Source organism: Cupressus sempervirens, chromosome 8, assembly GCF_028749045.1.
Source record: "Cupressus sempervirens isolate cs-2001-9-10 chromosome 8, ASM2874904v1, whole genome shotgun sequence".
NCBI lineage: Eukaryota > Viridiplantae > Streptophyta > Pinopsida > Cupressales > Cupressaceae > Cupressus > Cupressus sempervirens.
Genome location: NC_143125.1, coordinates 602,614,813 through 602,635,680, shown reverse-complemented (window position 1 = coordinate 602,635,680; position 20,868 = coordinate 602,614,813). Strand labels below are relative to the sequence as shown.

Sequence of the window (20,868 nt, the reverse complement as noted above, 5' to 3'; positions counted from 1 at the left end):
TCTAAATATAATGTCATCCACAAATATTTTGCTATCAAGACCTTAAATTCAACTTCATGGTGCAAGAGCACGTCAACGACGGTAAGTCTGGTGGCAACAAGAAGATAGCGTACAATAATATTAAAATATTTATATGCTTAAGAGAGAAATATGCACGATAAATGTGCCAAATGTAATGAAAAATATTTTGTAACTGAAAGGGAATCCCAAGAGTGATCGTAACTACGCGAAATGCAATTATAAAATGGCAGGAGTAGTTCAAACAAGACATAGTTCAGAGGGAAGAGAAAAAAATGTAAAATTTATCTCACCCTCTGACTGTCGACAGTCATGGTGATAGTTTCTATTATTTTAGCATCTGTAATAGACTTTAGAGTTTTGTGTCATTATTTCATTCTTAGTAGATTTCAGCATGTATTTCAATCTTTCTTTCATATAGAGTTTGGTATTGTTGGTGTTAATTTTCTCAATTTTATAGGATTTTTTCAGCAAATCGATCTCCTATTGTTGATTCTATTTCAATGGAGTAAGTTGATCAATTCTACGAATTGATATTAAAGGAGAAATTAATTCTCATTTCATAATATGAATCAGCTATTGGTTCTACATATGAATCGATTATATGGTCCAAACATCAATTTGATTTAAAAGATGATGAATCAGTGATCAATGTAAATCAGTTTATAGTTGAAAAAATATAGTTCCATGATATACAACAACAAAGTACCAATTTGTTGAATTGGGATTTACAATTTAGATGAAATATTGAGTGGAGAATTAGAGTTTTGTCAAATGGTTATTGTGCAAATTTTTTAAGTTGTTAACTCTCTATTTTATGAAGACTTTGATTTTGTATATCAAGAATGTTCAATTTTCCTTTTCTTGTCAATACTATGATAGAAAATGACTGATTAGGATACGAGCTCATTATGAATTATATTAAGATGTAGAGAAGATCCACTATTGAATCCCTTGAGTGTTTAATTCCTTGAGGAGAGTTCTAGTGTTGATCCCTCTGCATCAATTTTGATATTAGAGCTCAGTAAAAGATTTGAGAAGAAGAGTTTTATGATTTAATTTTTGTTAGTGGAGATTTGTTGGTTGTGGATGTTTTGTTCACTCACTGCAAGAGGTGGACATAGAGGTCTACCGTGAGGGCCTTAGAAGGAGGTCCAAGTTGTTTTCCAAAATTCTTGGGGAGAGAGGCATTGAAGGAACTCCTAGGTGAGGTAGAGAAGTTGTTTGTGTGTTTGAAATGCAACACTAGAGAAGTGGACTTTTGTTTGGTGGCAGCCATTAAAAGTTTCAATGATAAGAATCTCAGTTTGAAGAAATGGTTCAGTGGTGACATCAAAGAAAGTGAAGAGGATGAGTCAAAGTTTTCATGTTTTTGCAGGTTTCAGTCAAGCACATTTCCATGGGACATGGAAACTTTTCAAATTTGGGTGTATGATGCAAGAGCACCTCAGTGAAAGGAAGTCTAGTGGTGACAGTAAGATAGTGTACAATATTATTAAAATGCAAAAGTATATATCATGTTGAAAATATTTATATATTTAAGAGACAAATATGCATGATCGATGTGCCAAATGTAATGAAAAATATTTTGTAACTGAAAGGGAATCCCAAGGGTCATTGTAATTGCCCAAAATGCAATTATAAAAGGGCAGGAGCAGTTCAAACAAGATATAGTTCAAAGGGAAGAGAAAAAATGTAAAATTTATCTCACCCTCTGACTATCAATAGTCATGGTGATAGCTTCTATTATTTTAGCATCTGCAATAGACTTTAGAGTTTTTTGTTGTTATTTCATTCTTAGCGAATTTTAACATGCATTTCAGTCTTTCTTTCATATGGAGTTTGGTATCATTGGTGTCATTTATCTCAATTTTATAGGAGTTTTGCAGCAAATCGATCTCCTATTGTTGATTCTATTTTAATGGAGTAAGTTGATCAATTCTATGAATTGATATTAAAGGAGAAATAAATTCCCATTTCATAATATGAACCGATTATATGGTAAACATCAATTTGATTTAAAAGATGATGAATTGATTATCAACGTAAATTAGTTTATAGTTGGAAAAATATAATTCCATTATATGTATCAACAAAGTACCAATCTGGTGAATCGGGATTTATAGTTTGGATTTCATGGAATATTGAGTGGAGAATTAGAGTTTTGTGAAATGGTTATTGTGCAGATTTTTTAAGTTGTTAGATCTCTATTTTATGAAGACTTTGATTTTGTATATCAAGAATGTTCGATTTGCCTTTTCTTGTCAATACTATGACAAAAAATGACTGATTAGGATAAAGAGCTCATTATGAATTATATTAAGATGTAGAGAAGATCCACTATTGAATCCCTTGAGTCTTTAATTCCTTAAAGAGAGTTCCATTATTGATCCCTCTACATCACTTCACTCTTCAAGTATAGATTACTATTGTCACTAGTTACAACAAAACCAATTCTAATCAAATAGGAATGTAGTATTTCATACCATGCTCTCAATGCCTACTTCAATCTATACAAAGCTTTTTGTAGTTTACATACCATGTGCTTCTATTCTTTCTCCACAAATCCTTTAGGTTGATCAATGTATACATCTTCCTCTAGAATCTCATTTAAAAATGCAAACTTGACATCCATCTAGTAAACCTTGAATCTTTTGTATGTAGCATATGCAAGTAGAGTTCTCACTCCTTCCAATCTTGCAATAGGTGCAAAAGTTTCACCATTTTCAATTAATTCTTCTTCTACAAAACCATTACATACAAGTCTTGTTTTTCCTTCATCTGCTCAACTGTCATAGGAGGTGTTGGAGGTGTATGTTGATTTTCCAAATAGTATAATACATAATCTCCAATTCCTAACAAGCACAATCTCATCCTCCTTTTCCATGATGCAAAGTTATCTTTGTTCAACTTGGGAACCTCTATCTTATACATCTTCAAATTTTTAGCTTAAGTCCCCTGAAACTTTATCCTTCAAGCACTCATCTCTGATACCAATTGTTAGATAACTGAGAGGGGAATCTAACACCATAAAAGATAGACTTCTCTACATGATCACCAAAATGTGTAGGGGGGGGGAATGAATCTACTACCCTAAGTATAGATGAAGGGTGACAACCAAGATTCACCTCCTAATGTAGGCTTGATTTAGCAAAAGATAAAGTGTCAATTCATAACCTAATGCAAAAGAGTGAATTGCTTGGAGTTACTTCTCCCTCACCTCCACAAAGAGAGGATTTTATGAGGATAGACATGCAATGTAAAGCTAAAATATAGAAGAATGTAAATTTTTATTGAAATAAAGACAACAATATGATGCACTCTGCAAAATACTTAACCTATAAATGAGTTGTCAAATACTATTGGAACTTGCTAGAATTCAAGTCCTAAACTTGTAATAGCAAAATCTATGAAACCCAAAAAAAATAGGCTTTCTGTGAGGGTCAATTTGGACTAGTAGGGTCAACCTAGAGGAGTAGGGTCAATCTGATAGGACCGCATTGTGTCCCTACTAAGCAATGTCCGATCATGAAACAGATTCTAAAAGTTTTGAAGATTTGCAAAAAGGGTATCATAATTTGCACTGTATTTTTTCTTATGAGATTTGCAACCTACAAGAAAAAGGGTTTTTATTTTGTTGATGGGGGGTTGCCTTAGTCAAACCCCACTTTAGGAATTAACCTTAAATTTGAGATAGAAAATAAATAATGCTAGCAAGTAGTAGAAGTAGATCTAACATATAGCAATGTCAATAGCCTTGACTCAACTCCAAAACCCATAGGAAAAGAAATCAAGTGAAACCAAATAAATGTGCTTGAAATTTTCCTTAGGAATGAGTATGGATCTTGGAGAGATGAATGTAGAAGATGCAAAAAAAGACCCACAATATATGAAGGAAGATCTTAAATATTGAAAATGTTACATCTTGCATAAACTCATTTAATTGCTTGAATGCTTGAATCCTTGATTTTCAATGGAGAGCTTGCTTGAATTCTTGAATAATGTTTGAGTGTTTGTGAATGAATTGAGAAATTGTGGATGTCAAAATGAAGCAAATGAATGTGCTTATAAAGGACTTGGAATAAATTTTCTCTCATCGGCTGACTAGATAACAAATTAATACTTTAAATCAACCTCGACACAAGGCCTGAGAAAAGGATCAAAAAATAGGTCCCTGACATGGATACACTATGTCATCAAGGATGCATTGCATCCCTACTAGCTTGGTCCGAAAACTCCCTAAATTCCCTCGTGGTCCCAAGACAAATCCCCAACTTTGGGAAATCATGTGCAAATCTCAAGAAAACTCATTTTTTGTGCAAAAAAGAGATTCTAAGTGAATGGAGGAATGGAAGGGAGGACCCAAGTGGATAGATCTTACCTCAAGCTTTGTGTCATGAAATAGGAATACCAAGGAGGATTATTAGGTCCTACCCTAATTCTATCTAAGAGGAATGAGAAGGGCAGAATGCAAATTAAATGCAATTTATGATTATATCACATTAAATGGATGTTAACCACCATTTAGTTGAAGTGCTCCCAATTTAAAATGCTACAATTTTAATTACCAAAAGCTCTTGTTGTTTGGAGAAGGGAATTCACAGAGTGCAATGGAGACAACTTTCACTTTCCAAACAAGAAAGCAACAAAAGAATTTGTTCGATTGTATGGAGGACCAATGTTTGAAGCTATTGTTAAAGTGCATGTCAAAGGAGGTAGTTTGAGTTGTCTAGGCTACTTTAGGAGGCTTGTTTCAAGGGGCCACACATAGATGCAAGTTGAATGTGGATATAGCACTATAAATTCTTACATGGGGTCTAGAAATTAGGGATGAGAAACAAAAGATAAAATGGTTTAGAAATTCCTTGTTTAATAAATACCTAATTGTGGGCTTGGATTCATTAATGGAATGGGCCTACCCGTGCTTTAGGTTTGATTATAGTAAGTGTTATAAGGACCTAGAAGAGGAAATAGTTATGGGTTGTGTGTCATTTTTGAGGTAGCCTACAAGGGTTAATCAACTACAAAACTACAAATTGAGCATGACTACACTAAGAAGATAAAGCATGAATGGGGCAAACTAGAATTGGTGGTTGAGGCTTACTAGGAGTGTTAGAGTGGGGGTTTTCATTACACCAAAAGAATGATCTATCAATGCTTGATCCAATCGCTCAACTTATAGTACATAGGAGGCAATTAAGCCCTTGTCATGAATCTGAAGGGGAGCACTGAAAAATTTTCCAACAATCTCCCCCTTAGCGTTACCCAAGGGTTTGAGAATTCAAACTTGTAACCAAGCTTGAATACCACTTGTTAGAGTGGGGTTGTCATTGCACCAAAAGACCAATCTATTAATGCTAGATACAACCACTCAACTTATAGTATACAGAAGGGGGTTAAGCCCTCATCACAAATATCAAGGGGAGCACTGAACAAATTGCCAACAAGGAGATGAGAGGAAAACCAAGGTCAAGCTTCCCAGTTTGTCACCGAAGATGATGCAAGTCCCTCTATGTGATGAGATGCAGGGTTGAACCCTTTCTCTGAGGTGTGGGGTTCTGAAAGAAATCTAAAATGGTATTTTTGTTGAAGTGGGTAAGAGATTTTGTGAAAGAAAACATAGGTGAAACCTGATTTAATATGGGTGCAAATTTTGAGTAATTCATGGGAATCAACACAATTTCTTTGGGAATGGCACAAGTAGGCAAAAGAAGGGATAGAAAAAAGATGGATGATGGCAATAATTGAAGGTGAAGTTGTGCATGGAAGAACGAGTCAGTTCTTGAAGGCAAGATGCGACGACAATAAGCCCAATAATGGCAAGCTAGTAGAATTATAAAGGTGTCGCTATTAGTTTATATTAAGAAATTTATAGGCATATATCAATATGTTTATATTTTGTCATGGTGTTTTTTTGAAGTAGCCATGAATGTTGATACAATTAAGACTATCAATGGTTAAGATAGAATTGATGTTTAGGCAGTGAAAGAAAATATTTACAATGAAAAGTGATGCATGTAAACTCTTTTTATTTTATTAATAAAAACTCTATTATCGACCAAAAAAGCAGTAAAGTCATTGAATTACTTTGGATAGGTTGTGGGTTCAAATCCCACTAATTGTGCTCGTAAATTGACTCACCAATTTCGTCCACGGAGTGGCTCCTAATTGATCCATGTGGTGATTTATAATTGGACCATGTGACAATATCATGCAGTGCCACAGTTCAATGTAACATTGTACCATGTGTGAAGCAAAGTCATGCATCTTGTAATTTTTTTGACCATGTCACATATCATCCATATCATGTCATGTGTCAACATGTGTGTCATGTGCCAACGCACCCCTACCATGCCTTAAACTTCTAAAGACCATAATTTTTGCATACGATATTTGTTTGAATTGATTGTGAAGGATCCCTCTAGATCACTCCCTTTATGGGTAAGTAACCAATACTCTTCACCTTCCTCCTTTGCTACAACTCTTACAACTTATTAGGTAATTGTGTAATTTTTATTTGTCTAAACTATTGGTACATGATTACATATCCACCCAACTTTTTATGAATGTGTACTATTTTTATCTCATAATTGATTGACCTATTTATAAAAAGAACTATTTAATTTAATGGTCAAATAACTAATAATTATTAACTTTAATTTTAGTATGTGGTTCATATATTTGATTATATGATTAGTAAGTATTTCTCTTGATTCAACTGTTTAAGATTTGTTTGGCTTTAATATTTTTTATCACATTCTATAGTCCATCATCAAGATATACACAACTACAATGATGGAACATGGCATGTGATTCAAAATATTGGTGCAAAATAAATCACATGCAATTAAATCAATTGGTCTACATCTTGTTGATGGATAACATAATGTACTTGAAAATATATCTTTTTAAATTAAAATTGATTGGAAACATTAATGCAAAACAAAGTTTACACAATTAAATTTAAAAATTATATATATGTGTGTGTGTGTGTGTGTGTGTGTGTGTGTGTGTGTGTGAGAGAGAGAGAGAGAGAGAGTTGTACTAAAGTTTTAAGTTATTTATATATATCTCGAGTCCAAATGATTTATAAAGATGTAAATGTACCTTGTCATGAGTTGAGCTTTACGTAAATCCCCCTTTAATTTTTCTAAAAGAAAATATTAATAGACTATAAAATTTGAAGTATTTTTATTCTATTATAAAAAACTTATTTCATCAAATAAGAAAGTAGGAAACCATCTCAAATTAAATATTTGACTATTTACTTAAATGATCTAAAAAACAATGGCCTCTCCATCAATCTTTGTACAAAAATCATAAAGTAGGAAAAATCTCAACTGAAATCTTTGACTACTTAATTTTAAACTAATTTTAAAAACAGCCGCCTCTTAAAAATTGACTAAAAGAAAACGATAAGAAGCTCCCCTACGGAATAGCGTAAACGGACTTTGAAATTTTAATTTAAGATTTATCTTTTTCAGACGTCACCATGTCGTAAGATTGCTCAATTGTACTTCAAACATCGAACATTGCTTGTTCTCCTAGAAATGGGAAGACAATTTTTCTCAGAACATGGCGTGTTGAATGTGCGCGGCACTCACATATACATGGAATTATCCAGTGCCCAGAAAATTCTGAGTTTCTATTTCTTGCAGTAGCCGGGGAAACGATAAATATTCTCGGCCAATTATAATAAAATAATTATGAAATGCTGCTGATTTTAGTGCTTTTCAGCTATGTAGAGCATTTTAGATGCTTGAAAACAGAGCATTGTAGATGTTAGAAATAGATCACCTCGTGGTCACATTTGGCCGCCACTGAGGTTCTATTCAAATATTATCATTATTGTATAATTTAGCGATCGAATTATTAATAATAAACTCATATATGAGATGTTTTTCAAAGTGATCGTACGACTTTTTAAATCACAGACAAAAACAAACTCCGACTCAGATTCATTTTGATTCTAGTATGAAACGTTTCTGAATTTGATTGTAGTGAATTTTTTAATCACAGTCAACTTATTGAATTTTTTAATCACTGTCAAAGATTGCTCAGGGATAGAAGATTTCTTGTTTGCCAAGATACTGGAAAACAAATCTCTCAAACATGGCGTCTTGAATGTTTTCTGCATTCACACACACACACAGATATATATATATATATATATATATATATATATATATATATATATATATATATATATATATATATATATAATAATCCAGTGACCAGGAAAACCTTTGAATTTTTAGCTTTTGCAATAACAGGGGAATTCAATCTCGGTCAACAATAACAACTGAAGCAAGAGTCCCACCCTAACCAAAATCTGTAGCAGCTGCGAACCACCCAGCGGCTATGGCGTTTAAGTGATTGCTATCTTTAGTAAGAGGTTTTTTTCTTTTAAAGCAGTGCATTGAACTATAATACTTATATAAGAATTTAACTGTAAAAAATAAATTAACCATTGATAGCGGACATTAAACAGAAATCCGTTGAGCCACCGTATTATCTTGCCCTTTCTCAAATAAGTAATAAAGGCTGAATCTTGATAGTTATTTTGAATCTCTGATAATACAAGGCTGAATCTAAGTAAGAGTGAATATGAGGCAGCAGAAGCCTGAATCTCTCCGATCTTATCAAAAAATTATTGAGACAACTCGTGCTATAAAGTTTATAGCTGTAGTTATTTTCCATGGTGATGGGTTACAGTTGTGTATCAAAGACAAACAGAACAACAGTGGCTTTCAGGCTGCCAGCTATGTTATTGCTATTGATAACAAGATTAGTTATGTTAATTGCATTTACAATTTTACAGTCGTCTTCATTTTTTAATTTGTGCGTCTCATAGACTCTACTATTTTGCTTAAATTTGAGAGTTTGCTAAGGATGCTAACAGAATGTTGTTTTATATTTCAGTGGCAGTGGCTGTTAAACAATGGAACACTACTGATTTTATATACAATTCTTACTACATCCAATGGTGGGTAGATTCCTGTAACAGTTGCTGTATTTAACTCTTCAATTATCTCATGTCGACGACTTATTAAGTAGAATTTGCTATAACACCAAAGTTCTGCTGCTCTATTTAAATCTCAGATTCGCTCATCCTGACTTAAGTAGAATTTGCTAAGACTAGAGTAGAAATTAAATCAGACAGCCAAAAATATGTTTGGTTTTTCTTCCATATTTTCCTCTGTTGTATTTCACTACTACTGTATTTTGTATTTTTTTAAAAGAGGGGTAAACACTTTGATTCAGAGCTATGAACCGGTGAGAATACAAACGAGGAAACTCATCCCAATGGAATTTGAACAACAGGGAATCTCATCTCAAATGGGATTTGAACGTCGATGGCATTTAATTACTGCTGAGGACTGCTGATTTCATTAACAAAGGCTTATTGCCTTTTATGGTCATGTGGGTGTTATGACGATGCAGGTATTATCTGTTAATTCCTCAATTCTATAGTCAGCGAGCTAAAATCCTCAATTCTATACTCAGTGTGCTGAAATCCTCAATTTATTGATCTTCAAGATATTCTGTTAATTCCTCAAACCAGTAATCTTGTGCCTCTGGCTGAATAGCGGGGAGCAGAGTTATGCCAGAGGCTAAGATTTGTCTTCCTTCGTTATTGGCCTTTTACTTGTCTCTGCATTTAATTTTGGTGTGTGCACAACAACAGAAACAGAACAGTTCTGATTTTATATTCGAGGGATTCAAGAATTCCAATCTGAGTTTGAGTGGAGTGGCAAACATTGATTCTCAAGGCATTCTAGAGCTCACTAATTTGACACAGAGAATGCAGGGCCATGCTGTTTATCCAATCCCTCTACAGTTCAAAAATGCCTCCAGCAATTCTACAATTTCTTTTAGTACAACATTTGTCATGTCAATTGTACATGCATATCAAAATGTGGGAGGCCATGGATTGGCCTTTATGGTGACACCTTCTAGAAGCTTCCAGGGATCCTTTCCCAGTCAGTACCTTGGTATATTCAATTCTTCCAATAATGGGATGGCTTATAATCACATCCTTGCAGTGGAGTTTGATACTGTCAGAGACTACGAGTTGCTTGACATTGATGATAACCATATTGGAGTGGACGTTAATGGTCTTATTTCAAACAAGTCTGCAACTGCGGCCTTTATGAATGGCAGTGGGTTGTATCAGGAATTTGATCTCAAGAATGAAAAGAGCATTCAGTGTTGGATAGATTTTGACGGAGGAGATAGTTTGCTGAATGTGAGTGTTATACCAGGGGATCTGACTAGGCCCAAGGTGCCCTTGATTTCAATGCATCTTGATCTTTCTGGGGTTGTTGAGGAGTTTATGTATGTGGGTTTTTCTTCCTCCACAGGGTTGCTTTCCAGTACACACAGGATTTTAGGATGGAGTTTTAGAATGAATGGGCCTGCACAGGATCTGGATCTTTCAAACCTTCCTAAAGTTTTGGAATCGCAGTCTAACAATAGGTTGAGATTAGCAATTGGAGCATCCGTGGCTGCTGTGGTACTCATGACAGTGGCAGTTTTTGCGGGGCATCATATTGTCAAGAAATTGAGGGATGCTGAGGTTATTGAAGACTGGGAGCTTGAACATGGGCCTCACAGGTTTTCATACAAGGAACTAAAGATTGCCACCAAGGGCTTTAGAAACACGGGACTTCTTGGGAAGGGCGGTTTTGGAGCAGTTTACAAGGGTATCCTACCCAGCAATGGGCTAGAGGTTGCCGTGAAGAGGGTTTCACGTGAATCTAAACAGGGGTTGAGAGAATTTGTTTCTGAAATTTCAAGCATTGGAAGGCTCCGGCATCGAAATCTTGTTCAGCTGCAGGGCTGGTGCAGATATAAGAGGGAATTGCTTCTTGTTTATGACTGCATGCCAAATGGTAGCCTTGATAGTTACTTATTTGGAGATGAGAAAAACATTCTAAGTTGGGAACAGAGATACATGATTTTGAAGGGTGTTGCCTCTGGTCTGCTTTATCTCCATGAAGAGTGCGAGCAAAAAGTAGTGCACAGGGATGTGAAGGCAAGCAATGTGCTACTTGATGCAGATATGAATGGTAGGCTAGGAGATTTCGGACTTGCAAGGTTGTATGAACATGGATGTACTCCACACACCACTCATGTGGTTGGAACACTGGGTTATATTGCACCTGAGCTTACTAGGACTGGTAAGGCCACAACATGTACCGATGTGTTTTCTTTTGGGGCTCTGTTGCTTGAAGTAGCTTGTGGCAGGAGACCTGTAGAGCCCAAAAATTCTCTTGAAGAAATAGTCCTGGTGGAGTGGATTTGGGAGATGTATTCAACGGGCAACATTTTGCAGGTGGTTGATCTCAAACTTCAGAATTTGTATGATGTGAGAGAGGCTGAACTTGTGCTTCAATTGGGTTTGCTGTGCTCTCACCCTCAGCCTGAAGCTCGACCCTGCATGAGACAGGTTGTGCAAATCCTTGCAGGAGATGTGCTGCTTCCTGCATTGCCATCAGAAGCTCCTTCAGCACGAACATCTCAGTTTTTTGATGGCTTTACTTTTTCGTTTCCTTCTTGCAGGGATGGCTCTATCAATATAACCTCAAAAGAAAGTGGAAGATCAGATGGGAAACCAACATTGACACCTAATGGGACATCACCACTTCCCTTAATACATGGAAGAGACTGAAAGATTTATAGCTATTAGACTCCAGATTCAAAAGGTAACACATTCTTATTTAGTTTTAATCTCAGTTGCAGAGAATTTCTCCATTTCAAATCCATTTGTATAGTTTCAATCATACAATTATTGTAAAAGGATTGTTTCCTCTCTTTATTGGGTGTCCATGTATGAGTTGATGCCCGGTCAATTAACTAACAAAGAAAAAGTTTTAAAGTTAGTGGGTGTTTTTCACTATAACCAGTTTAAAGATGTATGAATTATTAGAGCCTTGAGGGGGAATTGCGTTCCCAAGGGACCTCATTTCAGGTTCGCCAGGCATGTAGTGCTCATTTGGAATGAGCATAATACATTGTGAGTACTCAGATTTTAATCCTTAATAGCTGCTCACATGATGAAACCTAGTGCTATCTATTTTGATAATTTTTTGAGACTAGTAAATCTATCTGAGCTTTTGTCTATCTTTATTATTTTTTCATATAATCCTCTTTGTGGCTTTCTCAGTGATGGAAGCTGTAGAGGTCTCAAAATTTTTAAGTGTGGAGGTTCTATTGTTCAATTTTCTAAAAATTGTGGAGGTTTTGTTGTTCAATTCTGTAAGGATTATGTTGAATGTCAAAGTTTCAGTGTTTCTCTTGTTGGAATATCTTTCAAGCCAGCTATGTCATTTCTTTTATTCTTATTGGGATATGTAACTATACTATATAGGCATACTTTTCATCCATCCCTCACACCTTCATCCCCTTTCCCTATAATTTTTTTGAAGATTTCCTTCTTGTTATCCACTTCCTTTGATCTCAACTCTTTTCCCTTGCCCTTGTCAAAACTTTGGATCATTCCTTCGTGCTATCCACTTCCTTTGACCTAAACTCTTTTCCCTTGGCCCCGTCAAAATTTTGCACTGTCTTACTATTAACTTCATTTACTCCTTTGACTCAAATAATCATGTTTTACTCATAGAGAAGTGTAGTGTTCATTTCACAAATTTTCTCAAGCATTGGCTATAGTGTAAAGGTATTATCAATTATGTAAGTAGAGAGTGAAAATGCTATATTATCTTGTCAAAATACTAACTTTCAATTCCAATTAATGAGGAACCTTTATCGTCTCAAAAGTTCAAGTCCATTCTTAGGAGGGAACCTTGGTTTTCAAAAGGGTCAATGCCTTGAGGAAATGTTAGGGTGAGGTTATTTTAGTCTTGCTGAAACAATTCAACTACTTTGAAGGCATGGAGGCCATCAATTTTTACATCACTTACAAAAGTAGAAGGGGCATGGAAAGGGAGAGGTTTCTGGAATTTGTAGCAAGTCATTTCCATGTGCTCAAAACATCTCTAGAATGAAGGCCCTAAATTGGATCCATTTTGTACTTCATCAAATCTGAGATGTCAATGAGCAAAGCATTACTATTGTGTGAAAAGAATATCCATTAGAGAAGAAACTCAATTCAAACACCAAAGGCCAAATCTCTATCCGGAAATAGTGAAAATATTGTCATGTATGTTATCCTTCATAGTTACGTTTTAGGAGGATCTATGCTAGTCTTAGGTTCCATTGTTGTTTAGAAGGTTGTATAATGCTATTGTAAACAGATTTGCAAAGATAAATAGTGTCATCTTAAAGTTTAGTTTGCAATCACATAGATTTAAAACCTTCAACCATACATGCACAACTAAGTTATGATTGTTGATATCCCTGTCAAACATTGTTGAGTAATGTCACTTTCAAGGTTTGTGTATTATCTTGAAGTTTACAAAAAAAGTGTCTCATCAAATAGTGAAGGAGCATTAAAAGAACCCCACGGACCTTGGCCAAGTATGATACAAAAGAGTATGGAAGGTAGAGATAGTTCTCCACACCTATCAAAACCTTGGGGATGTTTCAAATGAGCATCAAAGGTCTTGAGCACCAAATGCAGCTCTCTAGTATAGTCATGTTGTCAAAGTGAAGAGAGCAAAATATTTTCAAACCCTAATTTTGATAAAAACCTCAAGAAGAGTTTTTCAACCAAAATTGACATTAAAAATCATAGAGAACATCTCAATAGCCACATCTTGTCTGTTAATAGTCTATTAAAATATGAAGAGGACTGATAAATATGAAGGTTTTATCATCCTAGGAGTATCCTAAAGCCTTCACCATTATAAGGTCATCCTAAATAACATGAAGATTGTTTATTTATCTTACAATAGTCTTCAACATCATGGAAGAGTCATTTAAGTGTTTCCAAGAGCTACGAAATTAAATAATGTCATATTTGCAAGTGATTGATTAAGGGATCTATAACCTAAGTGAAGAAGGAAATGAATCAAGCAAGAGCAACATGGACAAGTGTTAAAGTGTGTTGTAGAATAGTTAAAGGCCTTTTGTTCAATTTCATGGAACCCTAGATTTAAGACAACCACAAAAAACTGATTTATTAGCAATGCAAATGACATAATACATTAAAACCCCATGTAAGTTGTGTTGAAACCCTAGGAAGAGTAGCATAAGGAGGGCTTGAGAAAGGCAATATTAATAAAATGAAAATTAAGATGATAGTAAGAAAAAGAGTGATTCATTGCATACCAAATAGTTCTAAGCATTCAATTGCTTAAATACATGTAAAGAGCTTAGCCTTGTAAAAATGGTTGAGAAGTTGTGGTAAAGCACTTTCTAACAACAAATGCTTGAGAATTGAATGTTTATAAAGGGTCTTAGGACTATCAACATTCAAATCACTATTAGTGATACCCTAGAACCTGCTAAGGCTTATGCAATGTTCAAAACTTCATGATGAATCAATATTACATAATTGTTGCTTCTACCAATACATGTATGGAAGTTTCTCTGAGTTTCTCTCAAAACATATTGTATCCATTACAATCAAAATATTGAGAAGATGCCAAACCCTTGTTAAACCCTAATACTCATCAAGATCTTATAGAGTGTTTTGGCTGGACCTATAAGGGAAAAATCAGCCATGAGAAAGATACTTAGAAAAATCTATGTAGTACAAGACTAGGTGTAGGGGTTAGTAGAGTATATCAAAGGATTTCTAAGTATCACAAAACTTTCAAGAAACTGTTAACATATTTGTAACCCATGAGAAGGGCATTACAGACCTTAGGCCTATATGAAAGTATAATTATGACCTAATTTGCTAAAGGAATATATCAAAAAATCTTTCACACTTGCTATCAAACAGTAAGATGGAAAAGTAGAGAAAATGATAATAGAATTGTACAGGACTGTGCAAAACTGGTGCTCTTGGTACAAGAGCATCAAGGTAGGTATCAAACCCTAGTCAGTTTTGGCTTGATGACTCATGAGTGGGTCAAGTAATAAGGGCTAATAAGAAGCCCAAGTGCATGTTTAAGTGTTTTTGGTGTGTTCATGAAGTCAATGTAATGACTATGCCAAGTTTGGCCTAAAGTTGCCCAAAGTTGCCTTGTATAGGCTAAATGTTGCCAAGAAATCCAATTTGGGCCTAAGAACCAAAATGTTGACCCAAGATGTAGGAGGGATTTTTTTGATTCTAAGTATTCTTAGAATGTCTTACGACATCATTTTGCAACATGGGTTTGCAAGGAAGCATGAGTACTTGAAAACTTGCAAAAGCTGTCAACATGACAACTTTGCAATTTTTGCAACATGTTGACAACTTTTTACAAGTAATGGCAAAAAACATGGCCACGTGGTTACCAACACCCAAGAAACCATTGGAATAGCAAGCATAGGTATTTTTAAGCCCTCCAAATGCCTTGGGTAGTGTTGGTTGTCCTGAATTAAGAAGTTGAATGCGAAGAACTGGCAAATTGTTACCACAGTGACAATTGCAACTTGAACATCTGCATTTTCATGGACTAAAATATTTTTTTTATTACCAGTGGTTAGCTTAAATTGATTTATAACCCTGTACATAATAGTGTGTGTCTTTGTTGATTTTGGTGTGTTGAATAAATTCCTCAAGCTCGCTGCTGTTCACTGGCCTGAATTGAGTGACCTGTAAATAATGGACTCCCATTTCATTTCCCACCATTGAAATAGTACAGCTCTTGGAGGGATGAAATTAGGGAGGATGTATATTATTTGGGTTTTTATTGGAGACAAAAAGATCCAGCTTGCTATTTTTAGCGTGATGCCCTAGGTGAGACAGTGAGTTTCCTTGCTAGGTGTTGTTCACAATAAATTGATATATACTTGCAGGAGTTCATTCCAAATGCAAAGTTGGTCATTCACAGAGTTAGGGAATGCCCAAAGAAGGTGTATAGTGAAGAACAAGGGTGTTTGAATTCATTTGTTGAAGTCTTCAATGTGGACATCCTTAACAAGTATTGAAACCCCTAAAATCCTTATAAAATTGTATTGTTCAGTTAGCACATGTAGAAAAAGTATCAAAAGATGGGACCAACAAAACCTTGTGGAGAATCCAAAAGGGTATTCAGAAAGTAGGTTTTTTTGGAGGGACTTTGTGAGTTCAAAGAATTAAGCCCCAAAAACTGAGTGTGGAGGCCTAAAAGACTACAAGGTTTGTATGCCAAAACAAAGAGATCGGTAGGAAAGTTTTGCAATAATAAGGATCTCGTACACCTTACCAAGAATTCTAAATTCATGTTTGAGTCCTCCACACTCCTATACGTTCTTCCAAGATGCTTTGAGGATAGGTGTTTTGAAAGCATATTGAGAAGAAGGCTAGCAAGTGGAGATCACACTTGATAGGATAGATTTGTGGTGGAAAAGACCAGGCAGATTGTTAAACTAGTTGGAGTTCGTACACCTTTTGAGATTTTTTTGAATCCACTTGAGGTTCTGAAAAGTAAGTAAGAGGGCATAGGCTGGGTTGATCCTATCAAAAACAACTTACCAGAAATGAACATGAAAGTAGTTGCAATGAACAAGGCATGGAGGAGTTGTGCATGAACATTATGAGAAGATACTTTCAGCATGACAAAGGGTTAAAAGTATCTATAAGAGACACTCATCAAGGTGATTGTGTTAAAACAATTACATCACAAAACATTCTATACAAAATCCTTGTGAGGCTTTTCTAATGATTTGGCTGCTCCAAGAATCCATTCAAAGGATTACTTAAAATCTAAGTTGTGTAGATTTTAAGTAATCCTTTGAATGGATTCTTGGACCAGCCAAATCATTAGAAAAACCTAAGAATCCATTCAAAGGATTACTTAAAATCTAAGTTGTGTATATACACAACTTAGATTTTAAGTAATCCTTTGAATGGATTCTTGGAGCAGCCAAATCATTAGAAAAACCTCACAAGGATTTTGTATAGATTTTGTATGTGTATATATATACGATTTATGGTGAATACTTTTTGCGAGAGATCAAGACTTTATCCAATGTTGATATCCCACTAAGAATAGCACAATATTTGACAGAGGCAGCAGTTGCCAGTGTTGGTAGCAAACATTATCACCTATATAAAATTTCAATGAGAATCATGACATAGGCATCATCACTGATTAGACTAGAAAAGATTTCAATAGACATTACTAATTGCAGAAAAAAGAAGAAATCTACAAGTGAGATTTAAATCAGTAGACAAGTTTTTGTATCAAACTGAAACCACAACACCAATGCACTGACATAATGTACCAAATAAATAATTCTCTTCAGACAATAAATTGAAGGCATAAGATCTTTATGTTGAAGGCCTCATACACTATCAGAAAGCCAAGTGATCTATATTGTTCTCAGCGAAGAGTGGGCCAAATTATGAGTGAGAGAAAAAGCCAAACTGATCTTGCACCCAGATGCACCCAGGAATCTCACCCCAGTCCTCTGGATGCTTGTGGAGGTGCTTGCAGCGGCTCCCCAAGCATCCGCAGGCCCAGAATGTGCTTCCTGGGTGCATCTGAACAGAAGCCAAAAGCCTCCACACATCCGCTTCAGCATATGGCTGTTGGAGCAGAGAATCGGTATCTAAGCTTAAAATCAACAACACATGTCAAGAATTGTGCACTATATGATATGGACATAGAAGAAAATATCAAACATAGAGGGTAGATAGAATTATTTGACATATCATGGAGCAAAGGTAACAGTGTCTCTGAAAATGTAACATCTACCCAAAGCACATGTAGCATCTACCCAATTAATCATTAATGAGTATATAGATTAGCCAAAACATAACAATAATGTAGAACTAATCTAGGAGTGAGACCTTTGACTTAATTTTTTAATTTTCTCAAACATGTTTAAATGACTATATAATCAATGCAATCAATACAAAATCAGTAAGTATATTATGGCATAACTCACTCATTTGCTATAGGTGCTTATCAATATGCCAACCCAAATCCATGAGAGAAGACTAAGCAACAAATCAGAATCAGAATCATTTACACTGCTAAATTAGCAAGTCACAAATAAATTATACTTCAAATTTGCAATACAATACTTACTTCCTTTCATTTTTCCGTGACCTGAACTGGGAGAGAGAGAGAGAGAGAGAGAATCATCAAGGTGATATCCACCCTGACGTGAAGCATCAAGCTTCCCCATGCCACTCTAGCAAAGGAGCTCAACCCATCACAAGGGTCTACCATTAAGCGGCCAACATGCATGATAAAATCTAATTCAGTATATGAATATCTAACAAGATAGCATACATAAATATTCATGCATAATGTATTTAACATGTATGCCAATTGATATTATTTTATGAAAAGAATATAAATCAACCCAAGTTATACACTCATAAGTGAAAATCAATGATAATTAATGTTTATAGCACAAAATGTCTCAATCATCTCACTCATCAAATGAGAAAACAATATCTAGAAGATAAACCCCATATTGTCATTAGTTCCAATAAATATAGCTCCAAGAAAATGACATTATAACACCCATTGAAATCAGATATCTCCATATATCAGCACTCATCGATTTTCAATCTGTTAGTTGCAGCAAAATAGGACTAGATTTAAATGATCATAAGTTTGTGTTTCTAATCCAAATTTTAAAATTCAACATGTTCCAGAAAGGGGAAAACTGAAGAATAGAACCAAAATTTTGTTTTAATGGAATCCCAAACATGTGCGAGCAATTTCCTTTGTGGCTCAGCTTAGTAGATTTTATCTAGAACAGGAACAAAAACGAAAGTCTTAAACTATGTTTGCATATATACATAATTTAACATCGACTCTACAAGTCAGATAATGTAGGTCTTGGCTTAAATACTCAAAGAATCCCACATTTAAGCAAAACATGATTGTTTCTAGAACACAGTAACAAGGGCAAGTTCCAAATGGATAGAAGGCATTCGCCTTATTACACTGGATTCATTTATAATGCTCGTCCCCTAATATTTTTTGGTGGATTTTATTAATAATAGCTTGCTGGGGAGTTCATATTACATTATATTGTGCTCTACGAAAAAATAGCTCTTATAGAGGTTTCACTGATCATTGTAATTCAAACCACTAAACAGTCAGTTGGCTGTCTCGCTTACTATACTGTACTAGCCAATTTCATTTCATTACGATCCATGAAAACTCAGTAAGCCTTTCTTTCTCCATGTTTGATATTGAATGTTCCCTACTGAGTCTATTTTTTCTCAATATTAGTTATTGTTTGCCAAATAAGAGGAACAACATATAGAAATTCGCAATGCTAGGAAGGTGTGCTTAGTTGCAAAACTCACATCAATATAACATTCCAATGTCCACCTCTTGTGGAACACTAGATGTAAGGAAACGTTTCAGAAAGACATTTTCCCTCACATGTTAAAGAAACTGAGGATTTCTATGCAGGACTTGACTATGCTTGGCAAAGTTCTCCTTTCTTGCCAATATATATTAGCTCCTTGGCCATTGGGGTCCAAGCTCAAGTATTTCCCTGTTTTTACACAAGGAGATGCTCATCATTCTACTACAGCTGTAAAATAGTGTGATTATCTTGTTTTTTGATACAGTACAAGATGCATTTCTTCTAAAAAGAAAAGAAATGATGAAAATATTGAGACATGTAATAAAAATTATTTTGAAATTTTTACTAATTATAGTGATTCAAAAAGTATTCGTTTTTCTGTCCTAAAAGTATCTAGGTTGTCAGAAAATCTATTCAGCTACATGCTCAAGGGAATGGAGAATGGCAAAGTGAGATAAAGTAAGATAAAGTAGTCAAAGAAGCTATAGTTTGTGCATTTGATAAATTTTATGTATTCAATAAGAAGCCAAAATATGTAAATCAAACCAAGAAAATAAAATAATCCCCCAAAATGGTGATTAAGATTTCCAATTCAAGAGTGACAAGATTACAGGTAGCTTGTAATAGAAGCATGCAAACCTTCTCCAGTAAAAGAATGCAATTGCATACAGTAACTAGGGAATTTTTGGACAAGAAAAACTAGGCAGTAGAAATTGCATGTAAAACAGAATAATAACAAGTACAACATAGGCGAAACCAGAGCAAGTCAAATATAAATGCTTCAAAACCGAAATAGTTGTTGAAGTCTGATTTAAAAATAAACATATAAGCATCCAGGACTAAAATTAATATGTCAATAAGGGCATTGCCAGCATTTCAAAGTCATCTCTACAAGATTATTCTATTCGCACAAGTTTTGCAGTAGCCTACCTCAACCATTTTGCAAACCCACCTGGTCTAGATTTAACTCGATCCAGCATCCCATTCAGCATTCCAGCATAATTTTAATCTCGTTGTCGATTATTTCGTGGTTGCACCACCTTCCTGATGCCCCCCATGAAACCTGCATATTGTTTGCATACATCTCTTAAAAGCTACTCCACTGTCCTCCTTAGGCTGGGGTCTCATGGGCACCCACTTCCTTAAAAATAGAGCAAGTGTTGCTGAGATTTTTAAGGAATATTTAGAGGGACCATGAATTTTTTAATTGAATCCTCTTTAAAAAATCAGCTGCTAAAATAAATTTTTGACAAAGCTGGTGCCCCACCCCATTTTCACCCCCTAGAGGACTAAAAAGTCGGGGCTCCTATTTGATAAGAAAAGATTCTAAGGGCGTGGTCCCATGAGGGGGCTGCAGGGTCTATTTTTATGGCACTGGTGGTCCTATGAATCCAAAAAATGATTTGTTATAGGAATAATTAGAATCTTCTCCTAAATAATAGTAGCCCCTACTTTTTAGAGTATAAATTTGAGCGGGTGGAAAAGGTTTGGGGCTAGAAATTGCTCCACCAGCTTAGGCTTTTCTTTGCCACT

The 20,868-nt window shown here is 35.1% G+C and overlaps 1 long non-coding RNA gene and 1 pseudogene across 8 annotated transcripts; one reads left to right on the top strand and one right to left on the bottom strand.

Annotated features, from left to right (window-relative positions):
• The first annotated feature begins 7,517 nt into the window (after positions 1 to 7,517).
• On the top strand, positions 7,518 to 12,144 carry LOC149543873 (L-type lectin-domain containing receptor kinase SIT2 pseudogene; annotated as a pseudogene). 7 transcript variants are annotated; one of them, XR_016355722.1, is made up of 4 exons: positions 8,227 to 8,406; positions 8,941 to 9,004; positions 9,343 to 9,462; positions 9,559 to 12,144. The product of XR_016355722.1 is annotated as an L-type lectin-domain containing receptor kinase SIT2 pseudogene, transcript variant X7 (transcript). The 7 variants fall into 7 exon arrangements; XR_016355721.1 differs by having other exon boundaries at positions 9,283 to 9,462; positions 9,609 to 12,144; XR_016355719.1 differs by having other exon boundaries at positions 9,283 to 9,462; positions 9,584 to 12,144.
• Positions 12,145 to 17,909: 5,765 nt separating this feature from the next.
• Positions 17,910 to 20,611, bottom strand: LOC149543872 (uncharacterized). The gene is made up of 2 exons (XR_016355256.1): positions 20,266 to 20,611; positions 17,910 to 18,226 (listed from the first exon to the last, which is right to left on the bottom strand). It is a non-coding gene; the product is annotated as an uncharacterized LOC149543872 (long non-coding RNA).
• Positions 20,612 to 20,868: the final 257 nt, after the last annotated feature.